This window comes from Aegilops tauschii, chromosome 6 (assembly GCF_002575655.3).
Source record: "Aegilops tauschii subsp. strangulata cultivar AL8/78 chromosome 6, Aet v6.0, whole genome shotgun sequence".
Lineage (NCBI taxonomy): Eukaryota > Viridiplantae > Streptophyta > Magnoliopsida > Poales > Poaceae > Aegilops > Aegilops tauschii.
This window is the reverse complement of record NC_053040.3, coordinates 455,246,189-455,254,265: the sequence shown is the minus strand read 5'-3', so window position 1 is coordinate 455,254,265 and position 8,077 is coordinate 455,246,189. Positions and strand designations below refer to the sequence as shown.

General features: G+C 41.2%; 1 long non-coding RNA gene across 1 annotated transcript; it reads left to right on the top strand.

Annotated features, from left to right (window-relative positions):
* The first annotated feature begins 630 nt into the window (after positions 1–630).
* On the top strand, positions 631–4,055 carry LOC120966616 (uncharacterized). The gene is made up of 2 exons (XR_005760724.2): positions 631–2,772; positions 3,730–4,055. It is a non-coding gene; the product is annotated as an uncharacterized lncRNA (long non-coding RNA).
* Positions 4,056–8,077: the final 4,022 nt, after the last annotated feature.

The window sequence follows — 8,077 nt, the reverse complement described above, 5'->3', positions numbered from 1 at the left end:
TCACATTGGACTTAATTAAGACATAGCCCACCATCTATTTTTCATAGCCATGCAATCTTGCCATGTCAGCATGTCATGCATGTAAGTTATATAAGTTAGATTTTTTGGGTTAACATATCCATGCAGCACTGCAAAATCATGAGTTAATGCAGGTAACTCACTGGTTAATATTTTGCATTACGTTTTGTGCTCTCATATACATGGTATATATAGATATATTGGGCGCTTGGGGAATAGCATACCTATATAGTAGATCCATCACCTATTTTAGAAATACTCTTTCTTTATTGCTAAATAGCTACAACACTACCTATTTTTCCTACATACAATCATGGCACATCAGCAAGCCATACATGTAAGTTATACGTTACATTTTTGCATTAGTATGTCCATGCAGTGCTGCCATGTCATATCACCTATTCATGCATGTAAGTTATCAGTTAATTTTGTTGCACTGAATTTTGTGCTCTCATCGACACGATATATGTGTTTAGCATTTCAAGTATATCTATATAGTTGATATTTCACTTTTTTAGAATGGCACCCTTTTAACGCGCGGGGAATCATCTAATTAGTGTGTTATGCACACCAACTTTGTAGGACCACCCACAAAAAACCTTATGTCACGCCTTGGGCTAACTTTTATCACGCAGGCTATATCTCTCTTGCTGCAAGATATACGCCGTACTCGCCTCTAGCGCCCTGACAATGGTTGTAAGACAATAGCGTACAGGGACGATGTGTTTCTTAGGATTTTTTTAATCAGGGCTTTAGTCGGTTAACTTGGGGTTTCCAACAGACCATGTTTCTCTAGTTTTAATGTTATGCCTTTTATTTTTCCTTATCATTTTACTATTTTAATTTTTTTTCTGTTTTTATCTCTCTTTTTCCCTCTTTCTATTTTTCTATTTCATATAAATAAACGAAAGAGTTTTATATTAGATGAAGACGTTTCAGAAATGAATGACCACTTCTTAAAATTACATGAATATTTTAAAAGACATGAACACTTTTAAAAGTTGTAGGAACATATTTAGTAAAATAGGTGAAACATTTTTCTTTAACTACATGAATATTATATAAATATGTGATCTTTTTTTAAATACATGATGACTATTCTTTAGTATATGATGAACATATTTAATGCACAATTAACACTATTATAAATGCTTGAATATTTTGAATTACACAAGCATTTTTTCTTAAAAGCATGAACATATTTGAACACACAGTACTTTTTTAAAAATTCCAATGAACATTTCAGTACGTGGTAAAGAATTTTTGTAAACTTACTGCAATAAAATATTTTCCTAATATTTTTTAAAATATTTTTGAAATGTACATGAAAAGGGGAAAACAAAAAATATGTTTTGTGGAGAAAACCAAAGTCCTACATTGTAAACTGTGGCGTGCTACATGGACGCGTCTTTGTCGCGTTTTATGCGAGAGGAAAGAACCCCTCGCCTCAAGGACGCTCTAAGGCATGTACAATTGTGCTATCTTAGGTGTTCCACGTAGGATAATTGCTGAGGTGGAGGAGAGAGAATCCATAAGAAAAGACTTATTTTCTCTTAGCCCAATATGTGTCACCATGATTTTAGGAATAGATAGTTATCTTAGATAAGGTTAAGAGATAACCCATTGTATACATGTTTTATTGTCATCTCTAAATTACATGCAAGATTTAAAATAAGACTATGATATCAACCATTATACACGCCCTAATGTGCCGGCCATGCACAGAAGGAGCATGGGCTGCCTGGCGCACCTTATTTTTTATTACTTCTATTTATATTTCTAAAATGAAATATATTTTAGTAAGTTTTAAAAAATGCCAATCTCATGTTTAAAAATGTTCATGCAGTGTAGAAGAATGTGAGCGCAACTCTAATTTTTTGATAGCATTAAAGAAAATATTTGTGACATTTAAAAGATGTCCCACGTTTCAAACATATGTTCATGATATTTTTGAAAAATACTCATACAATGTAAATAATGTTCAGATGATATATAAAAGGAGTTGTACCATTCAAAAAAAATGTTTATACAATGTAAAAGTATGTCCGCATGGTTAAAAAAATGTTTTGTATCATCCAAAAAATGTTTACACAATGTGCATTGTCTTCACGTAGTTTAAAAAAATGTTTCGTACCATTCAAAAAAACGGTCGTGACATTTAGAATAAAATGTTTACGACAAAGCTAATTTCCAGTCGGCTGGATTTTTGCAACAGATGCGAACGCTCTGGATGCCGTCGGTTATAGATCGTACGACCATCGCGCACTGAAACATGTAGTTCACTGATATTTACAAGCCTTGCCACCGCCTAGTGAAAAAACTGCTTCGTCCGTCTCTCTTCTTCGAATCCCCACACAGCGTCCTCCCAACCCGGCCGCCGCGGAAGAAGCCGCCGCCGTCCGAGCACTCTTCGAAGGCCTCCTCCAGGAGCGCGACCATCCCGTCCGCCTGGCCGGCCCGCTCCCCGTCTCCTCCCCTCCCCACCGCCGGCGCTGAGACCGAGTCATCCGGCGACGACGAGGCCGCATCTGAATCCGGCGACTCCTCCCGCCCCGCGCGCGCCCGCCGCGACCTGAGGTGAGTGTGTGTGTGGTTCCGATGCACTAGTATCTGCTGTTCTTCGATCCGATGCTAGCTGATCTGATCCCGACGGTTGTCTCTGTTCTTGTCCGCGAGGGGCCGGGCGAGCGGGGTGCGCAGTGGACGGAGTTCGTCTCGTGGGAGCCCAGGGCGTTCGTCTACCACAAGTTCCTGGTAATCACTAGTGCTTCCCATCTTGCCCCTCTTCAACATTCAAAATCACTGCTGCTGGCATGGTTTATTCGTTCTTGTACCTGCTCCCGCATGCACATTGTTATGCCTATGTAAAGACTAGATTATTGTAGGCTCCATCTCGTATCATCTCAAATTTTGGGTGAATTATGTGTGTGCTTTTTGGTGAAATGCCGGCCGACTTTCTGAGTTGCACTTTTGTCTAGAAATGAGACGGCGCTGGACTATCACTTGGTAGAAATGAGTTTGACAGTGATTAATGGAAACATGTTGTTTTTGCTGCACTTCTGTTTTTTGTATTTTGGGATCTTGGCTGGACTGCATGCCATTGCCTCCGGGAAAGGAAAGATTGTAGTGATATTTTTACTGGCTTTAGTTCTACATTCACTGGAGCTCATGTATGGTCGGTTATTACCTGATCTATTATGGAAGAATGGGAATGTAGACGGTATGAACAAGTACTCGTCGAATCTTGGCAGCCAGGTCCTGCTCGACATACTTGTAGCCCACGCCCTTGGCGTCCAGCGCCATGCGCACACGTGCAATGAACGGGCTCAGCCGTAGGCCCAACAGCTTCATGTCTCCTTCGACACTCGCCATTGCTGTCCTTTGTTTCCTCCCTTCTCTCCTTGTTGATCTCCTGCTCCTGGTCCTCTTTCAGTCGGACTAATAGCTTCGTGTTTCTGCTGGTGGTTAACTACTTTTATATTTCTTCAGTACTGTTAACACGCATCACCTTGTGAGCTAGGTTGCAACTGGTAACTACTCGAAATTTTCTCCATGGAATTTCTGGGACGAGGGTGATTGTTGTTTGACACTCGTCTCCTCCATATGTTTCTGGCACTCTCCTGACTTGACTCTCAAATCTGAAGCTTAAACATGTTGCTACTAGTTTCAGACTTTTGTCAAAACAGGATAATGGACTTGAAGTGATTGCAGATTTCTTAGCAAGATCAGACAGACAAAAAGGAAGGTTCACACAAGATACAACATGGGTGTCAAGGTGCGCATAGGTGCATTCACAAAGAGAATTCTGAAGCTTCATCGCGTGCCCCACCAGACCACGTTGTCGACGAGTGCGTCCGTCACCACTCCCTTTGCCATCGTGGCTCACAATTTTTGTTCTACAACAATTGATGTAGCGTCTTTCACTGAATCTTCCACTGTTCCGATTACCAACACGACTCTTATGTAATTATCATGGTGCTAATGCTATATTTATCAGGGTGCTAATGATATATTTATCACACTTGCTATTGCTAAAATTACCATGTTGAATTTTTCAATGGAGACATATATGTTTTTAGCAGGTGTATGATGGTCTGTGGTAACTTCTACTTGGGAAAAATTACTGAGACATACCTTGATATCTTCTGTGTAAATATCATGGTAACTTACACACCGCAGAAATGATAACTTACATATAGTACTGTAGTAAATTTAGACACGGAAAACATCCCTCCCGTAACTTCCAAATAAATAACATGTAATACACGCATCACAGAACTTGATCACTCACGCATAAATGCCCGTGTAAAAATACCCCCCCGCCCCCTCGCGATAATTTCTCTGGAAATAGCACGATAATATATGTAGAACGGAGCCGAAACTTTCGTACAAACACCCTGTAACTTTTGACCAAGGGAAGAAGAATTGTTGGAAACATACCCCCTCTCCATTACTTATGTGTAAACAATGTGATATTTTTAAGCACAATGAAGCTGATAACATATGTACAAACACTGCGGTAACTTTTGTCTGGGGGAAATAACTGTTGAATACATACCCCCCCCCCCCCCCCCCCCCGATAACTTATGTCCAAATAAGTGATAATTTATGCACAATGGAGCTGATAACCTGTGTCTCACCAGGGAGTTGTTGAAAAACAACCGCCTGATAACTTGTGTGAAAATAGCAATGATAATTTACGCAGAACGAAGCTGATAACCTATAGAAACACCACGGTAACTTATGACTCGCTGGGGTGTTGGTGAAAACATACCCCCCCCCCCCCCCCAACTCTTTCCAAATAGCATGATAATTTACACACAGCAAAGCTGATAACTTATGTATAAACACTGCGGTAACTTCTATCCGAGGGGAAAAAGAATAATTGAAAACGTATCCCTCTTGATAACTTATGTGCAAATAGCATGAAAATTTACACACAGCGGAGCTGATAACCTATGAACAAACACATTGGTAACTTTTGAACGAGGGGAAAAGGAATTGTTGAAAACATACCCTTCCCTTGCCCTAGATAACTTCTGTGTCAATAATATAATTTACGCACATCGGGGCTGATAAACTATGTACAAACACCGTGGTAACATATGACTCGAGGGGTGTTGAATACATACCCCCTCCCTCCGGATAATTTGTGTGCAAATAGCATGATAACTTACGCATAATTTGTGTGCTATCCGAGGGGATTTTTTTTGAAAACATACCCCGGGATGGGTGAGTTGTTGAGAATATACCCCGGTAACTTTCATGTAAATGCATGGTAGTACACTCACAGCATGGCTGATAATTCACGCATAAACACCGTGATAACTTTTTGACCCAAGAAAAAAATTGTTGTCAAACATACAAGGGTAACCTATATGAAAAAATAACATGGTAATATGCGCACATCAGAGTTGATAATTTACTTAGCCGGGGTGTGATCACTTTTTGACCAGGGAAAAAAGTTGTTGAACCGCCCTCCCCTGGTAACTCATGTGTACTAGCATGGTAGTATACGCACAACAGTGTTGATAACTTACTTAGCCCACACATAGTAACTATTTTTGACTTGGGGGGGGGGGGGGGGAGGGGTTGTTGAAAAATAGCATTATAAATTTTGTATAAAAAGCATGGTAATATATGCACAACAGACCTGATAACTCACACACAAACACCACGGTAACTTTGACCCGGGTGGGTTGTTTGAAAAGCATAGCTCTGATAACTTCCGTGTAAATAGCATGGTATTATAGGCACCGTATACATGATAACGCACGCACAAACACCACAGTAACTTTGACCCGGGGCGGGCCGGTGGGGGGAGGTGAGGAAGTTGTTTGGAAACATACCCTCTCCCGATAACCTATGCATAAATAGAAAGGTAATATATGCACCGTAGACTTGATAACTCACATATAAACACTGCGGTAACTTTGGCCGGTAAAAAAGTTGTTGAAAGCATACCACGGTAACTCATGTGTAAGCAGCATGATAATACACACACATCGGAGCTGATAACTTACTTAGCTCGGGCAGGGGATTATTTGCACGGAAAAAAGGTCATCAGAACATACCAACATGGGATTTAGTTCTATAGGTCTCGTCGCGGCGCATTTTCTATGTGACAACGGGTTTTTTATCGACGATTTGAGCTATAAACATTTTGAAGTTTGAAAAGAGAGCAGAATCTAGGATGACATCAACTTTTTTTTCTCTACCTCTAATGCATGCATGCATGCATGTGCATGTGAAGAGAAAATTTAAAGGAACCATTTTCATGCTCAATAAATTTCTGTATAAACAACCTGATAATTTATGTATCACAATCGTGATAACTTACGTTGCATAGGCGTGATAACTTTTTATCTGAAAAAAAAGTCGTGGAAACATACCAACATGGGATCTAGTTTCGAAGGTGTCGTCACAACGAATCTTTTATGTGAAAACGATTTTTTAATTTGACCGACGGTTTGAGCTACAAAACATTTTGAATTTTATTTTTAGATAGAATTTTGCTGACATCAGCTTTTTCGTTTTTTCTGCATGCAGCTAATGTCCAAAGAGGGAGTCTGCATGCGACAGGGAGAGGAAGTATGCATGCGCGTGGCTGCATGTGCAATTAAAAAGCGATTAGGGGAGGTGTATTGATCTATTATATTGCTTAACTTCTGAACAGTTGGAAGTTAGCAAAGTCCAAATGTTTACGCATTTCAAGAAAAATGTAAAACCTTAAGGGCCTCATTCTTAGGCTGGGGAATTGGCTATTATTCAAAAAATGATGTACGCGTGGATTTGAGCAATAACATGACATCAGGCCTGCCGTCATTGGACAGATCAACTTTACAATGTATAAAATTCTCAAATTGTTGATGCCTTAATGGATAGTCATTATCCCTGAGTGTCATTTATGGTCAATAATCATAAGAAATGGTACGAATCCGGTTACTCATTTCCCTATATGTAATCAGAGACTACACAAAAATCCAGGAAGAAAAAGGCTACTCGCTCTTGAGGAGATGAATGCAATGGGATGCCTAGTAAGAGCAACTATAGGAGAGACGCTGTATCCCCCAAATCGCTATAATAACCACCAATTTGACCATCTCAAAAGCCGGTCTAGAAAAGTGGATATATCAGTCTCGGCCTACAAATTTTTTCAACCGCACTTCAGATAGCCCTCGCAAGCCTCCATATTTAGAGGATGGGAATGTTAATATGGAGCGCTCCCCAAACCAAACCGTCAACACGAGAGGGAAGTCTCAACCCGTTTTTCTTACTCCTGCACCCAGTCCTGTCAATCGCGCAGCTATCCGCAAGACTGTCATTCAACTCCTACTGATGAAGGGATTGCTTCTCCATCGGGAAGAGCGTGCACTAATGGTCGTCGCCGCATTTGCACCCACGCGCGACAATTCCGCCCATGTTTCCTGCCGGAGAGTGCTCGTTCATGGCTATATTCCTGCTAGGCGGCACCTACCTTCCCTTTCGTCGGCACTGGCGCCACCCCCCCTTCACGTGCACCACTCCATCTTCCTCCTAGTCGGCGTCACTTCATCTTCCCATCAGTGGGCCCACTCCTGTTGGGCAGCAACCATCTTCCCCTTCGTTAGCGCCACTCCATATTCCCATCGAAGATGACCGTGACGAGAGTGAGCTCTGTGAGATGGCGTGGGACTATTCTGAGTGCGCCGAGGAGGATGTACTCCATAAAGCTGGACCAACCATCAGGCAGGCGCGCCTCCCCGCGGCCCTCTACTACCTTGCCCACATGAAGACAACCGCCTTTGACAAAATGGACATCGTGCTCACTCGTTGCTTCAAAGATGTGGTCTTATCACGCAGCCAGAATGCATTAAAAATTTGTAGATCCCATGACCGCAGAAGTGGAAGCCGCCGAAGGATCCTCCGCTTGGAGGTAACCTCCAAATAGAGAAAGAGCTCGAACCAGATGGAGATAAATATATGTTTTTGAAGCTCCAAATCATATTGAATTTTTATTATTCAAACCATACTAGATATTGTAAACTCCTACTAGATATTTATGTTGAAATCAACTTCA